Source organism: Dermacentor albipictus, chromosome 6 (assembly GCF_038994185.2).
Source record: "Dermacentor albipictus isolate Rhodes 1998 colony chromosome 6, USDA_Dalb.pri_finalv2, whole genome shotgun sequence".
NCBI classification, from domain to species: Eukaryota; Metazoa; Arthropoda; class Arachnida; order Ixodida; family Ixodidae; genus Dermacentor; species Dermacentor albipictus.
The window spans coordinates 62,924,237-62,948,503 of NC_091826.1; the positions used below are offsets into that span (position 1 = coordinate 62,924,237).

Sequence of the window (24,267 nt, forward strand, 5' to 3'; positions counted from 1 at the left end):
CTTACGCAGGGAAGTACGCGAAATTGCTCATCCACTGACTCACGCTGTCGTTTCACGTCGAAGTCGGCTCTCATTCGCTTTTCGCCTTGAAAACGTTTCGAATTGCGGCACACGCACTGTTGCGTCACGAAAACACGCAAGGTTGTGCTAGTTGGTCTTGATCTTGAACACGGACGGTGCGTTGAGCAAAGGTGCCACGAACATAAGATAAAACCCAATATGAGAATATAAGACAGAACCCAATATGAGATGCTTCGGAGCTGTGGATAGTGACAGCGAGCCCTCTGACAGCGTCGATAATTGATGGCCGATCCAATGTAGTTGCGTTGGAACGAATGATCTGCTTTCTTTTTTTTGAAAACGAGAACAAATCGCGATCATTCTCTTTCTTACCGCGAAAGAAAGAAAGAAAAAAACATTAGATTCTGTGAAGCCCGTTGTAATTCCGTTTAGTGATGTTTCATATTAACCACCTAAGAGATGAACCAGACACGCCGAAACATCTAGGAACAGAGTGGCGCGGCACACAGTGACTCCACTTCGTGACCCCACCACGTGACCCACGCGATCGAGAATTCCACTGCCTCCGGGATTGGCCCAGTTTTAATTACACCACCCGCCACTTCCGAAATGGGCCTAGCTTATCATTTATTTAAAAAATTTAAATTATGGGGTTTTACGTGCCAAAACCACTTTCTGATTATGAGGCACGCCGTAGTGGAGGACTCCGGAAATTTCGACCACCTGGGGTTCTTTAACGTGCACCTAAATCTAAGTACACGGGTGTTTTCGCAATTCGCCCCCATTGAAATGCGGCCGCCGTGGCCGGGATTCGATCCCGCGTCCTCGTCCTCAGCAGCCTAACACCATAGCCACTGCGCACCCACGGCGGGTTATCATTTATTTAGTTAGTTGGTTAGTTGGTTAGTTGGTTAGTTAGTTAGTTAGTTAATTAGTTAGTTACGTATTATTGTTCTGTCTCCGAGATTGGCGCAGTTTACTCGTAGAGAAACCGACCGACGCCAAACAGACGCGCCAAACTCGCAAGCAAAGAGAAGCTTCGCTTTAATAAACTAATCCTATTTTTGAAGCCGCGTATTTGTTGTAGTGAGTATATTTAAGAACCATTTAATGTTTGCTTGAGAAATTTCCTTTAAAGACAGCCGGTAGCCGGGGTGACGGTAGGGGCACTGCAGATGGCTATATTGACCACCTCAAGAATTCGTTACTGTTGCTGGCAGCACTGCCCAAATAAACAATGATGGCCACAGCATCCCGGCTCACGGCCGCTCCTTCGCTCGGTGTTCTGCTCGAGTCTCTTGTTTGTTGTGCAGAATTGAAGCCACTTTCGTTGTAGCTGAAAAGGCCTTTGCTGCCGATAACATTTTTTTTTTCTGAGGGGGGGTGGGGGCGAGGATTTCAGAGACAGAACCGCGGAAACCGTTGCGCTGTTCGTGCAAGCGTCCGACCTGCTTAGCGAGCCGCGTCAGTCTTTTCCAAGTACAAACAGCCTTACGAGCGATCCAGAGGTTAAAAAAAAAGAGAGAGTTGTTTGCGCGTAGCGGGCATCCGAAACGTGCAAGCACTTGTTCGCGGCATTGCTCCACTTCACTGCATGCAAACTTCACAGGCAACATCACACTCTGACTCGTGTTGCAGTATATGACACAGTATCCCCCAATATACAGGCAGTAACTTCTGTCGGGTTTTCAGAAGGTAAATACTGATATTGTGCACTAGCAGCACAAGGCTCGAAGCTTTTAGGTAACCTTGCAAGTGTGTCTTCACGTAAAAACTAATGAGAGCTCCGCTTGTGAGTCGGGGCGCACCTTTCTATTTATTGTTAGCTGATCTGTGTGACCAGACAGCGTGCGTCTGGTGACTGACGCTTGTGCGTGCCCGCAGTACGCAGAGTTCGAGCTAGGGCTGAGGCTTGGTAACACAGCAGACAGCCGCCGCCCGTAGGAATTTGCAAAAGCCGGCAAAGCGTGAGAAGTAAATAGCCAATCGTACCAAGTGGCGTTTCTTCTAATAGGTTTCCGAAATTTAGCGAGGGCTTTCTATTGAGCTATGTCACGTCTATAAGCGTAAATACATGACTTGCAGAGGAATCGAACCAGTTTCAATGAGAATCTGGCTTTGTGCATGGTGCGGGAAAGTAAACAAGCAGTGCTTGGCTAGGCCAAATGCTTCAAATCTGGAACTGGCGCTGTTTGCTGTTGCTTCTAAATTTCTTGCGAGGAAATAAATTGACAACTCACCCCGCTGAATGACACAACAACGCCTTCTGCATATACACGCCGCTAAACTAAAGCATGTAATAAAAAAGATACGTCGCCTCACGGCATAACATGTATCATGATCAACTTCAGACCTTCTGAGCTATAGTTATCGTTCCTGCTACCGATATCTGCGGACAAAAGTACATTGAGGAGAATGTTGCTGCTGCTTGAGGCATTAGTAAGACTAATTCTGGGGCAGAAAACTAAACTGAGCAAACCGAATTAAGCTTAAGCGTACATAACTAATTTATTAAAGCGCCTGCCTAAACAAAGTACACTGTGATTTTATACACAAGCAACGTGTTTAAACTATATAAACAGAAATCACTGATCTACTCATTCGGAATAAAGAAGTCAACCCGAGTGAAGTGTTTCCAAGAAAGCACCATAGTGCCAGTTACCTCTTTCCCAATACACGTTTCTTATTCATGTCCCTATCCATTGCGCGTCGATTGCTATAGTACTTTCGGAGAACGATAAAATTATTAATGGCTCTCTTTCCACCGCCATGACACACAGCATAATGTTCATTTTACAGCACAACACAATATTTTTGTTGATAGAGCACAATTCTTTCGACATCCGTTTTCTTTTCGGGCGGCACCACGACGATTTGAGAACTATCAAGGCAACGATGCAGAGCCCGCTGTAATGTGAGAACCGGCGGCTTAACCTAGATCGGCTGGCTCTCGGCGTGGCCGCTAGGGGGCGAGCATTTAGTTGGAGTCGCAAAGAGGCACATTCGCCTTGCGTCTACCTTATCCCGTCTCTCAGCGTTCAGGGTGACAGGAGGAGGAGGAATAAACTTTTATTTTGGAAACAGTATTCCAGGGTAAGCCCTGGTTCAACTCTCGGTGGGAGGTCTCCTCATTCCAGGGTGACACACACACAAAAAAATTGCATTAGCAAGATCTGTGAGGGGTAGTTGGTTCATATCTAAAACTGAGGTTGAACAGCGCGAACAAAACAAAGACACGAAGAAACAAATGCCTCTGAAAAGCGCTGACTGCCAACTGGAAGTTTATTTGAAACTCTTCAGCCATTTTATACGTCTTCCAGCGTAGGCATGCATGCACCAGTCGCACATACATCTGCAACCACATGCATTAAGGCAGCACTAAGTAAGTCGCATGAGCACGAGCGTTTTAAATCAGATAGTACGATTACAGACCGCAGGTTTTCCCCGTTAGGTCATCACTTCAGTATGCGAAGCCATCTTGCAGAAGGAAAAAAAAGTTTGGAGCCAGCATGCAAAGAAAAGAATAAAGACAAGAGACCATCGCACACGGTGCCGTACTTCCACAAGTTGTCACAGAACCTAAAGAAAGCTTTCAATGGACATAATGTTAATTTACTTTTCAATGTCCCATGAAAGCTTTTCTCGATATGCAATTGTATAAAAACACTCGAAAGGCCCTTGTGTGTCACTGACTGCAAGCGCAGCGTTACCTACAAAATACCACTGAATGGCGGAAAAACTTATATAGGACAAACGGGAAAGTGCTTCAATGACAGAGCTCTTCAGCACAGCGATAACGTAAATAATGTCTATGGGAGTCATTTAGAAGGGCATTGCAACAAGTGTCCTTGCACTCCCTTATTATAAAAAACAAAGTTTACAGGGAAATGAAAAGGTACGGGTGAACAGGAAATAATAGAGGCATATTACATTAGAAAGGAATTAGATTAATATGTAAGCGCTCCCTCTCTTGCTTTGTCGGAAACAGAAATAACTTTTTTTGTATGAAAGATTTTATTGTATGAAAGAGTTTGTATGAAACATTTTGTGTGACGGCGCTACCCGACTTTCATCAGCTTTTATGCAAACTTAGGTTATGTGCCGACACATGACGAATTCAATTTCCTGCAAACGGCTGTTTTTTTAGAAGCAGCGGGGTGGACTTGCGCCTATGCCGGAACGAAAGCTAAAGAACGGGAAAGAACGGGGCAATGCTAGCCGGCAAATGTAATTCTCGAAATGTCATGCAGCTTACTTGAAAACCCAACCCACTTTCCTGAATGTTGCTATTTGGTCTCGAAGCTGTCAGTTAACGTACATAGTATGCCCTTAGTGAAAATATTTTGCATGTTAACTGATTTATTAAAAACACAAAAGTGAAAAATCCCCTCCATAATAAGCCTAATGGAATTCAAGGGAAACCTGCATGAAAAACTACCAACGTAAAGTAGAGGATGCTGCTGTCCTCTTCCATAGCTCGCTGTGGAGATTCGCGTATGAAGAATTTGTAGCGGGCCACACTTACACCGAATTTCATTGGCATTACATACTTCTACAAGTAGGGTCGAGGCATCATTTAAATATTACATTCCTTCTGTTGTTTCCTTTCTTTTTCTAGCGGTGAAGCAGGATAGTCTTCGATATTGACAACTACAAAAGAGGATCAGGAAGGCACTCGTACGTCTGCTGCAGCGGTTGCTCGAATGTTGAAGGGCGTTAATGTCGCGACAACCTGCTCTTCACTGTCGGCGACGACTATTGCAGAAGTCAAAGGCAAGGTCAACCATCTTTCACCTTGTGTGAAGCCTCGTGGCCCAAGGCGGCTGCCCTCGGAAGAAAGTTCCCATCGGGCGGGCTGGCGCAGCGCAAGCAGGTTCGCCATTAGGGAAGACCTTCGTCCCGTGGGCTGCGCACGGGGAGAAGGGGATTATAAAAAGGTTATAGAAGTTCGAACTCTATCAGCACCACAGGGTGAGACGCGTGAGATCCTGCCGACATCGCCCGAGTCTTCTTTGAAGCACGCAATTATCCGCCGGTGCTACTGTTTTTCCTGCACATGGCTCACCAACGACATTTCCGCCGTGGCAGACACCGCGGCCATCAATGCCCCAGCCGGTCTGTCGGGAACTCCTTTTTGCGTAGCCTATGATTTTCCAAGAACATCGTAATGATGTAAACTAAAGCTAGCTGATCTGCTGCTCGAGGTGATGTTGCAAGCGCAATAACTAAACGCTTTCTGAGTACGCATGTGGTTGTCGTCCATTGTTGCCTGGAGATTGAAATGTACCGCAGTCGACGAGTGGGCGTGCGCCAACCATGGTATATTCGAAATCATGGCTCCATTGGCACCAGCTAATTTCTACAAGCTACTGGTCCTTTGGTTTAATTGTCTAAGTTCTACATTCCACTAAATTTGGCGCAGTTTTGCTAAAAGCTGTCTGATGCACACGCATTCTTGCATGTGTCGGAGCATGGACGTGGCGTCATGACATAATGCTATCACCTATGATGATGGCGACAATGAGCATGATAACAATGGTTACCGTTTCATGAGACCAATGGGAGCGGGTCGAATCGAAATTAGGGCTGACAGAGTCTGACGTGACCGCATTTACATGCATTCGCTTCTGACGGATATAGACAAAGGCGGCATGTAGCGTCGAGACAAGGCATCAGTGCGTTTAAACTGGGCTCCAGGGTCGCGCAGCCATCTGCAACATCTATATTTAATGGCTCGCATTGTTGCATCAAAGGGGTTGTTTGCACCATGGTTGTTCTTTACTTTGTCCGGATACTATTCACATTGCCATCACACCGCGTCGTTGCTTGGTCCGACACGTCCACGTTGGCATGCGCACGCCAAGCAGGCCGGGCAGGGTCATCCTACCCCGTGCAGTCGGGCTTGCTTAGCCCGATTCAATGCTCACTCGTGCCAAATCGATGGTGTTTATGTGAACCCGACGTGCCGCCCGACAAGCTGACTCAACTCGTTTGTGCAGGTTTCATGTAAAACGCCCTGAACGAAAACGACGATGATTCGAGTAGTGATGATGCTCATGATGAAAAAAATGATGATACCTCATGATAATAATGTCCATGATGATGATGCTCAGTGCTGTCGTGGCGATGATGAGTCTGCATGGGAGTGTAGTGGACATTACTCATAGAGCCCCGCGGTGGAAGAAGAGACTGGACTAGCGTCATCAGACATATAGGCTCGACGATGGTAGCCGCGACATAAACGCAGTCACCTGAATAATAAATGGCATTCAAGTGGCAAATGGCAATGGCATTCAAAGTGCTCATTCAAGCACTCTAGTATTGACGCAGAGTACACCCCGCGAGGTTCACTGACGAGTGCCCATGGTGCACAGACACACCCACACTAAAACATCACATGGCAGTACCCCGACAGGCCTTCGCACATGGACAGCCCCGTAGTACATAAACATCCACTAATGAGCAATAGTCAGTGGGAGCCGTAGCTTGTGCACGATGGCCGGGAGGACCATTTGGCTTTTCTGGGTGAATCCCAGATTCGCTCGTGCCAGTCGGGTCCTGGAATAGGGGCACCCAAGCATCGTGCCTTCTTTTATTTATTTCTAATGAAGTTTCTACTCACTCACTCACTCACTCACTCACTCACTCACTCACTCACTCACTCACTCACTCACTCACTCACTCACTCACTCACTCACTCACTCACTCACTCACTCACTCACTCACTCACTCACTCACTCACTCACTCACTCACTCACTCACTCACTCACTCACTCACTCACTGTCGTATTGACATTGATAGTGATCGTAGGATAATATATACTGGAAATATCCCCCACCCCCACCCCACTCCTTCCCTCAGCGTAAAGTAGGCCTAAGCCGGATGCTTTTCCGGTTGGCGTTATCGCCTCTGCTCCTATTGTTTACCTCTCTGTCTCCCCCGAGTACAACGCGGTCACTGTCTTCTCTGGGAAGTGCGAGGCGACGACCAACAACGGAAAGCGACAGCGGTAACGAGGCGGCGAAAGCTCGCCTCCTGAAGCCCCACAGAGAAGAGAAGTGTGCGCCCCCACAAAAGGGGGCGCGTCGGCTTCTCGCTGCATGGCGGAAGTGCACCTTGGGAGAGGAACAGTGCAAGAAGAGGCAGCGGCCGGCAGGTCGGTGTCTGCCATTCACAAAGTCACTTAACGTGCCACGTCGTGTGATGTGTGTGTGCAGCCACAGTGCACACGTCCTGGCTTCCGGGAGCACGTTGCGGCGTCGCCAACACGATTAGCTCACGCAGTTTACGAGCGCAGACAGAAGGAAGCGCGAGGGACAAGAATTTACCGGGGCCGCCACTCCCTCCGGTGTCATTGTCGGACGTGTGAAACAAGTTCGCGTGCACTGGATAGCATTTTTCGTAGCTATGCGCTATTCGTGGGCGCTGCCTACAGTTGCAAAGCCACTGGTGCACCCAGGCACTTTAAAAAGGAGTTGCGAAAAAGAAAACACGTTGAACATGCACTGCATGCATCTAGGACACTTGTGCTGTCACCTATGCCATGTTGAAGGAAATTAAATAGAAAAATAATTTACGGTGTTTTATCAAATTGCTCTACTGCAATACACCCTATCTACAAGTAGAATAACACTCTTACCGTGGCAGTAGACTCGATAGTTGAGAAAAGACGCGAAAAAGAAAGACAGGTGGTGACGCTGGACATCACCGCATTGTCATTGATTTGAAGGCGCCTGCTGAGCCGTAGTTAATTTTTCATCGGTAAAGACAACCTTTACCTTGTAGTGTAAGAGTGGCAAAGATAATAATTGGCAAACTCTTATAGCTTTTACCTACAAAGCAAACACACATATACGCAAATTCCTGGATGTCTGCTGCGTATACTAAGCTTCCATGGCATCTGGAACATTTTTGAAGCTTGGTGGGTCAAGTGTACATTTTTCGACTATGTGTACTCTCCCAAGGCGTAGCCCACACGCACAAGTACTCAGAAGAATGTAGGCAAGGACGGCCGCCGGTGGTGGCTTAAACTTAAAGCACTACGCGTCTAACGCCGAAGTTGTATTTCGGCGCTGACGTGCGGCACGAGGTCTTTTAGCGCTCTTCAATTCTCTATTTTTAATTTTACATCTCAGTCTAAAAAGAATAGTTCGTTTCTCCCATGTACTTATCCTGGCCTCACCATCTGTTCGCTTCATAATGTTTCAGCCGGCATGAGTACACATCAGAAGAACTTCAGTTTGGCCTAGTTGGTATTTACTGCAAATCATATTGACCGCAAAAAAGACGGGGACATGCTGAGGCGGGGGCTAAGCTGATGTGCATTCTTGTTTGCCGCGATCTGCGCATGTTCCTTTTGCCTATATATGCCCACTGTCTGCTATGAATAAAACAGTTGAAAGTTACCGCCTGTGCTGTTTATGTGTTTTCTTCCTATGTCCCCGTCTTTTTTGCGGTCAATATGATTTGCATGAGTACACATGCATGTGGGGACATCTTCGGGATGACAGCCGTTTACTCAACGAGACGAGAACGTTCGTGTTGCCGGCCACACGAAGTAAAAATATTAACCCCTTTCGTTTTACGGTTTAGCGAGAAGAGATGCCTTAAGAATTCGTTGTATCTATACGAATTTCTTTAAAATGTTCTACTATCATACTCCTGTTACCGACCCAAGCTTATCGTAATGTCTCCACTAACGACAGGACCAGGCGCTTTTGCACAGTTGCAGCTTTAATGTAATCGTTTTTATTCACCTAAATCTCCTTGTCAGTTTAGGCAAACTTAAGTTAGACGCGTAAGAGGTGGCGCAAGGACACGTAAATGAAGTATTAACCTGGCATGGTATACAAAAGAAAGGATTCCTGCATTGCCTTCGAAGACGGAAAAAAATATAACAGGAAAAAACAAGATAATTTGAATTCTAGCCGCGCACGCTAGACCAGAAAAGCCGTGCGTCTCCGAACCGTGACCAACCTCGTCGTGGTGCTTTGTCGCTTTCGGTTCTGTGATTTCAACGAGGTTAGTGAGGGAGGGTAAAACAGCCGGCTGCTGACCATGCGAAGCGGCTAAATAACGGCCTTGGCGCATGAACTGCGTGCCTCTTGACGCTCGCTACTCAACAAACAGAAACGGTGACCTTTCGTACGCGGTCAACCCTTACAACGACTTTTTAAGCCCTAGCTGGCGCGTTAATCTATTAGGCGTACGGGTAGCAAACCAGAAGTTTTCTGGTTAACCTTTCGGCCTTTGTTTCTTTCTCTCTCTGTCTGTCTAACTGTAATCCGCTGCCGTAGCCACGTGACACATACAAGTACAGCACCCACTGCATTTTGCCGAGCGCAACGATTTACCGCGGGGCCGGATGGTCTTCCGCTTCTACGGTAATAGGGCGTAGATCAAGCTCCGTGATAACAAACGAACAGGCTTTGTGCGGACGGTCTCTCTACCGTGGTGAATTCGGTTCAGAGACCTGGGAAGTCGCGGCATATTCAGCAAACCGCTGACGAAAAAAGAAAGAAAGAAAGAAAAAAAGAAAGAAAGAAGGAAAGAAAGAAAGAAATTGAGTTCTTCCACTCCCTAGATTAAAATTAAAGGAACAAAAACGAGAAAGATTCCAGAAAAAGAACGAACGGAAGTTCACTGACACTTTGAAAAGCGGAAGGTCATCGCGGTGAACTTTGCAACTCGGCATGTGTAGAGAGTTTTTTCTAGGTGGAGAAAAGAGGAAATACGGACCGGGAAGTGGAAGTCGAGCGAAGGTCAAAAGCCGTGGGATGTCCGGGCGTTCAGGCACAGCATGTCAGAAGGCTTGCCAACTTAACCAAGCGCTCCCGCTATCCTATATTCTCTCTCTTTCTCTCTCAGTTCATTCTGACTGCAGAAGCTGTCAGTGATCTCTGAAACAAACGACAAACAGCCACAGCACTGTTCAATCTAAACTTTGACAGGTCGCACTCGGACGGCTGACATTTATTTCGAGTTGCGCTTTACCGTGACATCGCTTTTGCCAATTCGATTTCTTCAGGGCACAGCCCAAAGGCTGACAGGACTCATGTGATCAGGTAGCGTTTTAACACGGATGCTTGTTATTCAGTGAACTTGGCAAGTTTCGAAGAGTTTCACGGGGCAGCCTCAACTGCCCAAATACGACAAAAACGTTTTGAAATTTGTAACTCCACACTGGCGTACTGGTGATGAGCTCTGGGTGCGAAAAAAAAGAAAAGCAATGCACTTCGACCTTCATTTCGTTTTCTTCTAATTATGAATTTGAATTACCGCGCAATCGACATAAATACAGTTCCGAAAGAATACGTTATCGGCTTGACCGATAAATTCTCCCTCTTTAACGTCCCGCTGAAGAGCCTCAGCGAAATCGTCGATATTTTTTTTTTGTCTGGTGTTCTGTGAACGTGACAAGCGAAGCCAATGTAGCTATCGGTTATTTGTTCCCAGCAACGCCAGCTTTTTTTCCCTTTTTTGGGGCGGTGCAACAGACAAAGCGACCCCTACATCTGGCGCGGATCGTTGTTCTTTGCGCCTCCATTGAAGCGAGACGTTTCTATATTTGCCCGGCGCTGACGACGATGCGCTGTCGCTGCCTGGGCCGAGTCGCAACACTTTTGCCGTGGAGAAAAGCGTTGCGCGAGGCTCGGGTATGACGGCTGCGGAGCACGTACGTACGCTTGCTGTAAGTTCGTTAACCCCAGGAAAAAAAGGTGCGAGGTGGCGTCCGGCTTGTCACTTTGGCGTTCGTTCTGTGCTCGAGCGGCCCGAAGAATCGGACCTACGAATAAAGGAACACGTTCGTGAACTGGCACTGTCACCTATACTTGACAAACAACTGCAAGTAAATTTTGGACCGCGTAAGAAGGCTAGTTTCAGATAGTGTAGATAAAAAGCACCTTTCCTCAAAAATTTTACGGTTACCGTACGAGTGCACGCATCGTGCACGATAACCTCGCAAAAGTAGATGCTTTTGTTACCGAAACCGAAAAAACAAAATATGTTTCGCTTACCATTTGCCGGAAGTGACGCATGACTCAGAACGTCAAAAAACCAGTGCCGCTCCTCGGCATGATCTGCGAAATTGGACGGTGCCGGAATTGATACGTCATATCCGCTCACCTCCAAGCGAGCGTGTCGTCTGCTTAAGTGCCATGTAAAGGCTGCTAATAAGAAAATTAGACAATTTCGAGATTGCTTCAATCGTATGTACTTCTCGCTTGTCACCAATTTAGCCAAAGTGAAATTTCGATGCAGGTGGCTTTTTAGTCGTTCAAGCCGTACTCTTGGTCGTTGGCTTTCCCGGATATCAACGACAGTGCGCCTTGACTGGCCAAGTCACCGGAAGCGTAAGCGATGAAAGTAACGGCGTCAATCCACATTAGAGTTATTTTCACGTCGCGCGGTTCTCGAGTCTATCGGGCATTTCAGATGCCTGTCGTTTTAGCAAGACGTCGTGGCTGAGGTTATACGTGGCTCAAAAGTCAAAAGCATCCCACGCAGTGACCTGTCGAGAATGCAAGCTTTGAAGAACGTTTATTGCAGAGAATAGAGTCCCATCAGGACCTCAAGTGGTCGATAACTACTGGTTTTATTTATTGCTTTTTCAAATATGATCGTCAGACACTCGGCAACATCGTCTTCAACATATTCAACAGAGAGAGAGCGAAACAACTTTATTGAGCTGAGCTCGACATCTTCTTAGGCGCCGTCGATGGAAGTGGTTCCCTCTTCCCGGGATCCATATGCTTCCCTAGCCACCTGGCCCCTGCAGATCAGGACGAGCTGGTCTTCCAGGGCGGTGCTGGTTAGAAAGGTCTCCCATCGCTCGGTAAGGGTGGATGAGGGATGGGGTGGGGTAGCGGGGCAGTTAAGAGATGGGGGGTCGCCTTCATGAAATCGCATACTCCAATGACGTGTTGGAGCGTACCTAACTGAGTTTTGCAGAAGTTACAATCCTCCTCGTACCTTTCCGGGTACATCTTGTTTTGAAGGTAAGGGTGCGGGAAGGATCCTGCCTGTATTTGCCTGTAGATCGCTTGCTGTTCTCTGCTAAGCGATTAGTGAGGATCGGGGTAACGGCGCCTCTCCATCTTATAATGGTTCGTAATGTCTCTGTAACTAAATATGGACTGTGGCTCACCTTCCTCAACCCGGTGTTCCATCTCTCTGGCGAACTGGTGGGCAAGTTCGTTGCCCTCCAGCCCAGAGTGAGCCGGTGTCCATATTAACTCAACTTTCCTTTCAGGTACGTCGCGTTTACTTTTGAGAACATCTGGTGCCGCAAGAGACACCCACCCCTTTCTGTAGTTTTTATACGCCTTTTGCGAGTCGGTGACAATTCTTCCCACCTCGGGCTGCGCGAGTGCTAGCGCTATCGCGGCCTCTTCTGTCACCGCTGGAAAAGACGTCTTGATGGAGGCGCAGGTTACGAGCACATCCCGCGTCGTAACCGCCAGCATTGCTTTCGATGAAAACTTGGCTAACGGAGCGTCTGTGAAGAGAGCGACCCCCTCTTCCTCTTCTACTATTTGACCCAAAGTCTCCGTCAAGGCCGCTATACGAGCCGCTCTGCGGCCGTCGTTACGACCCGACCTCATGTTTCTAGGCAGTGGCTTACTGTGGAATTTATGCACCCACAAACTGGGTAACGGCCCCGTTTCCTTCCGCTCTGCCTCTTGCCAGCCCAACTTGGCAAGAACGCGATGTCCCGCCGACGTCTGACTGAGTCGAACTCTTTGATTAGAAAGATGAGCTTCTATTAACTCTTCAACGACGTTGTGCTTGGCCATGCCGAGAAGCTTGTCGGTCGAAGAATGCTTCGGAATGCCCAGCGCCATCTTGGTTGCCTTTCGTATAATGACGTTCAACTGGTCCCTGTCTTATTTCAGCAACTTAAGGTGCGGCGCCGCGTAAACGATGCGCGACCTCAAGAAGGCCTGGACGAGCGTCAGTACATCGTCCTCCTTCAATCCCCTTTGTCTGTTTGTGACTCTTCTGATAATGTTCGAAATTTGTTCCGTTGAAACTTCGATTTTGTCGATAGACGCCCCCGCCTTGCCATTGTTCTGGAAGATGACACCCAGGATAAGTACTTGCGTGGTTGGTGTTATGGTCGTCCCGTCGATGGTGATGTGTACGTTCTCTTGGTCTCCTTTCTTTCTTCTTGGCTTGATGACGAGTAACTCTGACTTCTGTGGCGAGCAAGTGAGGCCGCACGATTTAGCGAACTCGAACAGCGAGGGCTGCATCATCATTACCCAGTTATTGAACAGGTGCCAGCATGTTCGTTTGGAGAAGTAATACCATAGCCACACGCTCCCTTTGAGTGAACTGTAATCAAGCCAAAGGCGATTAAAATTTGCGTGGCTAATGGGCACGTCACTGCGATCTTACGGACGAGGTTCAGTTGGCACCGAAAGCGTGCGTTTACATTGGTTTAACGCAGCTTGTTTGACTGTTGCGCTTTTCACATTTTTTTTGTCACTGGGACGTTCCCCATGGGAGACCTAAGCCCGGGTCGCGTTAAACCTTGCCGGACGTTCAATAAAGTTGTATCCATCCATCCATGAGATGCAGTTATGGTGTACGAAGGACAGCCCGTCCTTCGGTAACTAATGAAATCAATAAACCTGTTGCTGGGATAGTTGCATCATTATGGTTGAGGAAACAGGCAGCGCAGCATAATTGATATAGGTGTGGGTACGTGTGCGCATATGTGGTAATTGAATTAAGGAAATGATAGATAAATCTAAAAGAAAGTGGATGAAAAAACAACTGCCGCAGGCGGGATACGACATCTTCGCATTACGGCCCACATCTTCGCATTACGCGTACGATGCTCTTGCCAAGTGAGCTACCGCGGCGCCGTTTCCCCATCCATTTTCTGGGTTTTTTACCTACCAGAACTAATTCCCTGGGAGTGAAAGCGAGCGCCACCCCTAGCGGCCTTGGCTGCGGACGTGGAACAGCCTTTGTGCTTTAATTTTGCAACCGGTATCACGTCTATATATGTATATATCGAACGTTGAGGAGTTAACGAAACTATATATTAAAAGTATATATTGTGGGGATCATATTTTGACTTAGGGCCATGGCTTCTCAACCCAACCGCCAGCTGAGGTTCTCACAGACGACTCCAGGCGGGGAAGCAGGGAGCAGCACCTTTACTCAACTGCGTCCTGGCTCCAATTGCTGAAGTTACTACCTCCGCTCTCCGGGGAAAACCCTGGCCATGCGCCACGTATACGCATGTCCTCGCTTGAAAGGGCATCATGATGTTGGCAGAGCCCCACAATATATAAAGTACGAAAGGGAACAGAGCGGGGCCCGTATGTCTGAACGTAAAAGTAGCGCCTCTTCCTCCTCACAATCTCTCTCTCCTATCTCCACGTTCTAATCTTTTTTTCTTTTCCTTTCCCCTCTCGCAGTGTAAATTAGCCAATCATGCTATATACAGGTTAGTTTCCTTGCCTTATCTTTAATATTGCTACATTCTCCATCTCTTCTCTGTAATCAGCATGCCCCTTTGACGGGTGTTAGGTGTCATCACCTCTCGCAGCATCTGCTGCACGGCTGCCGGTCTGGTCTACATTCCAGCTTCAGAGCTCGGCCTGCTCACGAGCAGCGCTGAAATTCCCACAGCAGGTCAGGGATTCTCTCTCTCGGCGGAGCTGGCGTCTTAATTGGAGGCCCCTCCCCTGAGGCCGCCGGTACATGACGCCAACGAAGCCCTCGCGTTCAGCAAACGCTGGCGCTGCTCGCGCAGACAAAGGGCCACGGAACAAGAGAGGTCCCACTCGCGGAGTCAAAGCATCAAGAGAAGAGCCTTGCCGGGGCTCCTCGCTGCGTTGCGACGTTGATCGCGGCATCTCTTCCAGCTTTTGTTCGCTCTAACCGCGGTGGCCGGGGCTGACACGACAACGCCACCGCTGCCACCCTCCGTGCATGTCACCAACTCCGTGCAGTGTAGCGCTGTGGATGGAGTAGCACGAAATTAGTACACGATCACCTCGCCCTCCGCCCTCCACCTCCTACCACGCAAGACGATGTAAGCGTCAAGGAAGGTTTTGTAGGTCACATTGAGCGAGACTTCATCCTTTACCTGGAACACGCCGGCGGCGGTTGTTACCGATTAGATGATACACGAGTTACATAGCATTCGCCGTACTGCGCGGAAGTTGGTGAGCCGGAGTATACAGCGCTCCGGTGAAACTGTCCCTCACTTGCCAGGGGACGAAGCGCTCCCTCCCTCCTCCCCTTAGTGGGCCTGCAAGGTTACCCGCGGTGGCGTGACACATTACGCGGGGTCAGTAATGTCACGTCCGGGGGTCGACGCGCTCACGCGGTAACAAGGCGGAATTGCCCTTGCGTGGCCGATGCGATCACGGGGTGTCGCGCTCGATTACCTAAGGTTGCTGTCCAAGCCGGCCTTGCGCGCTCCTTCAGCAAGGATTCGACTAGTCGAATTAGCTGTTGTAGGTGAGTGTCGCTCGCGCGGAGCCTGTTCATTTGGAGCTGTGAGCCACTGCATGTGATGTTATTTTAACGCAGCCTCTTTGTAACGATACTTGTAAGGGAGGACATTAAATACGTTGTGGAAAGAAACAAACAAAAAAGTTTGTCTGTGCCTTAACGCGTTCTCTCTGAGGAAATGAAGGGATGGCTCTTATACGCATAACAATAGTAAGCGTACGTCCCACCTGATTTATCGTTAAGGAACGTGTGCTAAAGAAGAAACGCAATTTCTGCTAGACTTTCGAAGAATGGCAACTGTACTATATTAATAAGTACATAGCGAAAATCGGGTGCATTGGAACGGGTGCATTTCTTGGGTAATGGCACGACAGAGTGAAAACACGACACGGAAAGGAAGACACGGTGAACAGAGGCGCCATACCAAAGAAATGTTGGCAGACGCTTGCTCCCCACCCACAAAGAAACCCTATAGCCAACCTTCGTTCGGCGCATATGACGGTCGACGTCTTTAAGAAGGTTTTTTAAGCGAACCCTACTGGATTTTTCTCGTCATGGCCGCGGTTGCTGGGGTTCGCTGCTGCTTTCTCCCCGACTAACTCACACGAAAAGCGGCACTTGCACAACGAATAGACTTATAAGTAGCCCATGCTGTACTGCCCCTGCCGTTTCTCCCGATGACCAGCTCTCTTCTCTACGCAGTGAAACAACAATGGGTACATAATGAACCCCAATGCAACAAATATGTACCTGCAAGTGCATGCTGCCTTTAATAAAGTGAAGCTCTCTGTGACTTCGTTTTTCAGCTTACTGCGCGTCTGCTTTGCTAGAATTCAGCCGATTAAATATAAATCGGGCCGATCCGGAATTGGGCCCACAGTGAAACAGTAAAACTGGCCGATCCTGGAGACAGTGTGAAGTGCGGTTGCGTGCTGGGGGTTCTCCGTGTCTTGCCGTCTTGCTGTGCATTCACGTGATTCCTATGTTGCAAAGCGCAAGAAGATGAGCAGTTGTATAGCGTTTAATTACTCGTTTCACTAACTAAGCCTTCGCTTCAAATAGACTTCAAAGTGTGCGTTGAATCTCCATATTACGTTTTTTCCAAGTGTGGGTAAGGGGTTCCTGTCCCTTTTAAATTTGGAATTAACTGTTCCTAGGACACAGTTAATTTTGTTGCCGTCATTTTCAGCCTAGTCGCCGTGGTTGTTGTTGTCGTTGTTGCTGCCATAGTTAGTAGTAGCAGTAGCACTAGTAGTAGTAGTAGTAGTAGTAGTAGTAGTAGTAGTAGTAGTAGTAGTAGTAGTAGTAGTAGTAGTAGTAGTAGTAGAAGTAGTAGTAAAGTTGTTGTTGTTGTTGATGATGTTGTTGTTGTTATTGTTGTTCCGCAGCGCCACCGCTGAATATCTATAAGCATGACTGCCTACTCTTCCCTCCACATTGCACATTCTAACAGTAAAAAGATATTTAAACATACATGAATCTTCATTCACACGGTCACAATTCCTATTCGATAGGAAAACGAGGGCCTTTTTCGATGATCATTTGTTCCGCTTACATAGACCTTTGGTTTTGTTTGTACAAGGTGAGCTAGATCCAATAAACGTTAATGTAGGCGATACCATTTGCACAGACAAGCCCTTGTTAATATAAAGATGGAATTTGATTATTTTATTTCCATCGAATGCCAAGCTCCTGCCCACTACCTATATAAATAGTATGCTACAATATTATTTAACAAAATTGGGCATGGTTGATGTGATCGCGACTGACGCTTCAATGAGCGACAGAAAAGCAGGTGCGGTTATTTTCTCCGAGTCATTATTCTAATTACATGCATTACGCCTTCCGAATTGTACACACAAATTTTTGGCCGCACTATCAGCCATTATCTTAGCGACTATCAGCCAGTATCATAGCTCTTCGAAAGCTTCCTTTAAAATATTTAGCAGCGGTCATAGTAACTGAGTCACTGTCATTATGCACCTCGCTCACTTCCGCATCAGTAACTACTGTAGCCGATGCATTTAAATCATTAACTACTTTAAACTTAAGTCTCGTGTGACTGGTACGGGTTCCACTTCATCGTGTAAATTGTTAAATAAAATGGCTGACGCACTTGCGCGGCTATCTCTTGATGCACCAGTTATGTCCGTTATGCCTAATTACAGAAATTTACAGAAACAACAATGGGATGAGCTTTGTAATTCCATAGGTGGTCGAATCAGACGTGGTGGAAATTGGAACTTATTTAGACATTTGCTTCATGAGAACGACACGAAATCTAATAGGAGAACAGCAGTAGCACGACTCGTCCATCGTGAGAGTCAGGATACAACGGAAGAGGCCATTCTGGATCGGCTCGCAGCTAGGTATTTACCATTTAAGGATAGCAATGAGAGTACAGACCTGCCTGAATATACAGGGGAAGACTGTGAGCCTATGGGTCAAGACTTCACAGAAAGCGAACTTCGCGCAGCCCTGTACGACCTCAACAGTAGATCTGCTGCCGGCCCAGATGGAACTTCCAATAGGCTGTTGAAAAATTTGGACGATCATTCTATACAATATTTAACAGAGTATTTCAACGAACTCTGGAAAAACGGTGATTATCTGAAGGAATGGAGAATTGCTAACACAATTCTTATTCCCAAACCAGGCAAGCAACTCAATCTAGATAACCTAAGACCCATATCATTAACATCATGTCTGGGCAAAACCATGGAGCATGTCATACTCAATAGATTGACTAAGTATGTAGAAAACAGAAATGTTCTTCCGCATAACCTGATCGGTTTCCGTCCTGGACTTTCGACTCAAGATGCAATGCTTTTAATCAAGCATCACCTTATTCTTGCTAGCCCGCTACATACGAGAGCTCTTCTAGACCTAGATGTAGAAAAGGCCTTTGATCGCATCAAGCACAGGGCCATTTTAGATATCCTCTCAGAGATGGGATTGGGTAATCGATTGCACAATATAGTCAAAGCCTTTCTCAGTGGCCGTTCTGCTTGTCTCAGGTTAGGCGAACTCCAATCGACAACCCTGGAACTTGGGAATCGTGGGACACCACAAGGGTCTGTCCTATCTCCCATGTTATTTAATTTGGCAATGTCAAAAGTGGCTCGAGGTCTTGCGCAGATTGAGGGTATCCACTTTGCTATATATGCAGATGATGTAACAATCTGGAGTGCCGAAGCTAATATGGGACAAACAGAGACCAAACTACAGGAAAGCATTTATGTGGTGGAAACAACACTTGAGGGTATGGGACTGAACTGCTCTGCTAAAAAATCAGAACTATTGGTATTACGGAGCAGTAAGCGTGGGCGCAAGCCGAACGGATATATCCCAGAGGAAGAACCCCGCATCGACATATACGCCAAGAACGGAGAACGAATCGGGCAGGTGGAGACTATTAGAGTGCTAGGAGTTCTCCTGCAAACGAATGGATCGAATTGCAGGATGATAGAACACATCTCTAACAAGTCAGAAGAAGTCATTAGGCTTCCACGTAGAGTTACCAACAAGCATAAGGGGCTAGGAGAAGACAGTGCCATAAGATTGGTACATGCATTCGCCTTTTGCCACTTCTCGTACGTGGCTGGCATGCTACAATGGACACAGGCTGATAAGAACAAGCTAAACGCTTTAATCAGACGACTTATAAAGACTGCACTAGCACTTCCCATCAGCATGGCCAATGATAGCTTATTGCGCCTAGAGCTTTATAACACACTAGAGGAGATAGCTGAGGCTCAGCAGGTGGCCCACCAGGAGAGACTAATGGGGACACGCCCTGGGAGGGCGCTACTTGAAGAAATTGGCGTAGAAATTAACAACCACACCAACGAAGGAGAATTATTAACACAATTGCAAGCGGGACTACGAGAAACAATAAAGATGACCCCGTTCCCTAGGAACATGCACCCGACACATAACCTCGAGAGACGGAAGGCAAGGGCGAAGGCCCTCCTTCAAGACATAGATCAACATAAGCACCAGGCGGTGTTCGTTGACGCTGCCTTGGTTAAAAATAAGGATGCGCATACCTCCGTTGTTGTAGACACTCAAGGTAACATACGGGATGCCATCACCGTATATACCAAGGACCCAGCAGTAGCAGAACAAGTAGCAATCGCCTTAGCCATCCGGGCTAATCGGTGCACACATATATACAGCGACTCTAGAACAGCCATATGCAACTTTACCAACGGATATTTGACACGGATAGCAACAAAATTACTATAGAAGGTCAATAGTGAGAGGATTTAAATCCGCTGGTTTCCTGCACATCTGGGGGTGGTGGACGGAGCTCGGAGAAACCTCAATGAGGTGGCAAATGAAGCAGCACAAGGACTTTCAAGCCGTGCTTTTCAAGACCGAGCAACTTACACTTCACCCGGGGAACACAAGGATCGATTAGTAACATATAACGAAATCACGAAGCATTATTATTTAAGCAGAAGGGGATACCCATTGCCACACGGTAAGCTTTGCAGAGCCCAAGCGGTCACATTACGTTTGCTACAGACAAGAACATACCCAAGTCCATATTTTATTAACAGGATCTATCCGGAGAGGGAAATTCAAACCAGCTGTAAGAAGTGCAATGGCATCATTACTCTTGACCACATGCTTTGGCAGTGCCCCGCGGTCTTCACAGACCGTGACAAGGAAGAAGAATGGTGACGGCAAATGCTACACAGTGAATCACTCTCGGACCAATTACGGGCAGTTCAGAAGGCCCGCGATGTGGCTGAAGGGCTCGGCCTAACAGTCCCAACGCGGGAGCGGCCCGCGTCAACGTACGGTTGACCTTCAGGACCCAATAAAGTTCTCCTTACCTTACCTTACCAAGGTTTTTCAAAACTGCAAATCGGAACGTCGAAATTTAATCATTTCCTCTTTTCATGGGACAATAAATGGTGTCCTACACGTAAATTCAAAGTCTCTATAACGAAATTACGCTGCCGCACCCCACCATTAAATTTTTATCTATATAGTTCCGGTATGGCAACGTCCCCTCTGTGTCCTAACTGCCACGAACATGAAAACATTGATCACTTTCTACTAGCATGCCATCGATTTAGAAATCACAGAAAAAAATCCGTATTCTCATTCCGAAAATTGGGTATTTCCTTACGTGCCCAAAATATCCTCTCCTTCGGGGCTTCTCCATTGAGCTTTAGACACAGAAACATCTGCGTGGCCATTTGCGACAGTCTCTGTGATACGAGAAGGCTACCATGTTTATTCGCGAAATCAATAAATTGGATAGCTCATTAAATAGCTCATTGGGGGTTCGAAATTATTCTAATATCACAAAAAAAAACAAAGTTTACTGTTCATACACCGGGTGTTTCAGCGAACATTTTCGAAAATTCTTAAAGGTTGCCTGTGGCAGACCGCACGATTCTTGTTCGTGAGCTGCTCTAATTGAAGAGACGGACATTACCCGCAAAAATATGAAAATGCATGATCGACTAATTAACAAAATCCACTAATTAAGTTCGAACTAATTACGTTATGACCCATATTGCGAATTACAAATTCTAGGCACGGAGTTCGCCAGACGAATCGATCTGGAATGAATTCTCAGGATGACGCCCGTCTGGAGATATTTACTCCCGAACTTTTGCGGATAAGTGCATTGACGTTCCAATTACTTTCTTAACAAAGCGCCGTTTCATGCACTTCGTGCATTTCTGTATCTGCAGGTAAATCTATTTGCTAATTTTCACAAGCTTTCTACTTCAAGCTGACTTACTTTTTCATTTGCGTTTTAAGGCGAGAATGCGAAAGCCTTAGAGCAGTATGCTTCATGGTCGCATTGTGAGGGACAAAAAATCGGACCGCTCGTGCCACTGCTCACACGTTCAATTAATATAGAGTTAATTAAGGCACTCGAACTCTCGACTTTTCGTGGGAGTCGAATCCATAACCTTTGGTGATAGGGCGAGGTTTATTAAGGTTATGCAGTATGCTTCATGGTCGCATTGTGAGGGACAAAAAATCGGACCGCTCGTGCCACTGCTCACACGTTCAATTAATATAGAGTTAATTAAGGCACTCGAACTCTCGACTTTTCGTGGGAGTCGAATCCACAACCTTTGGTGATAGGGCGAGGTTGATTCAGGCACAGTTCATCAGTATAGAGTTAATTAAGGCACTCGGGCCCAATACCTTTGGTGGGATTCGAACAGACAACCCAAGAAGTAATAAGAAGTAACCACGCATTGAAATGAGGATGTCAAGTAATGTAATGGATGCCGCTTGAGAGCGCAGGCTTTCGCCTTCACCGTCTTCGGCGTATGTTAAAGTGCCTGTCAATATTTCTCTCGCCCCCCCCCCCCCCCCCCACTTCCCTTAACGATTAACCGCCGGCTTCTTGGCCAATCCACCGTAGCGGGCAATAGCCACAAGTGGAGGAACAAGCAAGCAAGCAGGCATGCAAGCCACCGCTGCTGCGGAAGCACCTGCGCCCCGAAAAATCCACCACGGGATATCCTGGCACGGTACCTGTTCTTTTCTCGTTATTTCGTCAACACCAACACACGTTTTGCGCATCGAGGCATCTTTCCATGGGACACAAGAAATAGACAAAAAGAAGAAGAAAGGTTGGGAGCTCACGACGTCCGTCTCCATAAATACAGCAGATAACGACTATAATGATACGCCATGACAGTTATGATACATGTACTCACGCGCGCAGTACCGGAAGAGAGCGGGAACTCAGAACCACCGCTTGAAACGATGAAATGGTATCATAAAAAGTTAGTGCGCCGGTTAAAAGAAAAACAACTGTTAGGTTAGACTACACTAAGTCCTTAGTGATTATATTTTCGTTTTGTAAGTGAGCGGCAGAAATATGTCTTGGGGGTCCATCGCTTCATGGGCGAACTGCATGTTGCGTCTGCTGTTAAGAAACGGGTGCTTCCGGAGGTTAGCGAAAGATCCCTGGAGCTCGGAGCAAATGGACGCAGGAACCAGGCGAGTAATCGAGGCCCACGTGACCCTTGACCCGACCCGGCTGACAAAGGGCAGTCACGTGACACTCTTCCGCTACTGCCATCTCGGAACACTGTAGGGAATAATTAATTACTACTAACACTGGTGGCGACTATATATATATATATATGCATGCAACCCTCTCACGCGTGCCACTTCGCACCTATAGCCTAAGGTGCTCCCATCGCAAATGAAAAATGCATCATATCTCGTAATCACGACGCAGTAACGACCAGGCGTGCACGCCGCCATTTTCCTGCGGTAACGTCGTGCGAGAGCCATTTATCGTTGCCTGCCGTGATTTATCGCGCAGATACGCAGTTGCTGGTGGCCGTCCAGACACGCAGGCATAAGTGATAGTCGCGCGATAAGCACTCCATTTATATAGAATAAAGGTTTTCACATAAGCACGCATCATACATATAATGAATAATGGGGTCACGCGACGTAGGCCCTCGATTTAATGTCGACCGACCGAAGGGATTCAACCTCTCATTGCAACACCTAGGTTACGAAAGATTGCTTTGTGATGGGACGCCAGAATACAATCATGACAATTTGAGACGTATTTCATTACAGGCCCACGTGTCTAATCCCTAACCTTCTTACGCCAAACATCTAAACTTCGTGCGTCTCGACACTTCAGCGGTGGTTGGCCCTGGTGCGGCAAGTTTTTTTTCGAATATATGCCATTTCTTTTACCTTAGTGGCAGCTATTTTCGTCCTTTTTTATGCTTTTACAAAGAATTCTCACGTTTCATCGCCTGTGAGCACCCCTTTCAGCTTAGAGAATGGTGTCAGCTCAGAAAGAACTGCATTTGGTTTTGTTTTTTTGTCCCCGTCTTTCACCGCGGTGTTCCCACAAACCACAAGATTAAGCTGCAGAGAATGAAGTCAAGAGTTCGACTTCAGGCGGCAGCCGCATCACGATGGATACGGTATGTAAAAATACGGTAGCGGTAAACCCTTGCGAAAATTATGAACGATGTTGACTGGCATCGCAACAGAAGGTGTACTAAAAAAAAAACACGTAACACTGAAAGACGGCCTACCACAGTATTGGGCAAACGTAACTTGTACCTCAAGGAAAATGAAGTACCAAAGTATATCGCAGGCTGTCGAATTCAAATGTCGAATGCATTAGACCACCATCAAAAGAACATTTTGAAGAAAAAAAGTTTAAGCACGGCTATATACCGCGAAACGACAACCGAGGTAACGGGATTGCGAGATTTGTTGATAAGAGACACTCCTATGTTGACTAACACTTTCAAAAGATTACCCTGATTTGAGAATTCTCGATAGAATTTCTTTGACGACTTTTTTGAGGTTACGTTGCTTTGGCTATATTATTAAACATTCAAAATTATAAAAAAAAAAATTCTATGGCCCTCGACTGCACCGTCCCTTATAACCTGCTTTTCAGCTTCTTCTCAACATTTATTTTGTTATTCTTTTCATTCACGCGTCGTAGATGAAGCGCAAAAAGAAAGAAAAATGCTTACCAACTATAATGCGAGCCCCTCAAGGCAGCTTTTGCATCTTACGCAGTCCTCTGGCTTGTGCCCAAAGTGCGACCCTATAAATATTTCTCAACACCACCAACAAGAAGTCGACACACATCACCATCTGCAGTGTTGTAACATGATTAGACAAATAGCGCAGAGGAGTAAAAGTGCGTCGCCACCATCTTTTATTGCAGATGGTGTGAATGATGTCGCAAAACCTCTTTCCCGGAAAACCGTTTCAGCGCATAA

The 24,267-nt window shown here is 46.9% G+C and overlaps 1 long non-coding RNA gene across 1 annotated transcript in view; it reads right to left on the reverse strand.

The window, feature by feature from the left end:
- Positions 1 to 10,758: 10,758 nt before the first annotated feature.
- Positions 10,759 to 24,267, reverse strand: part of LOC139061115 (uncharacterized) — a 188,366-nt gene continuing 174,857 nt past the window's right edge. The window contains exons 2-3 of the long non-coding RNA XR_011515181.1: positions 11,041 to 11,103; positions 10,759 to 10,808 (exon numbers count right to left, since the gene is read on the reverse strand). This is a non-coding gene — a long non-coding RNA (uncharacterized lncRNA). The remainder of the gene's footprint in view (positions 10,809 to 11,040; positions 11,104 to 24,267) is intronic.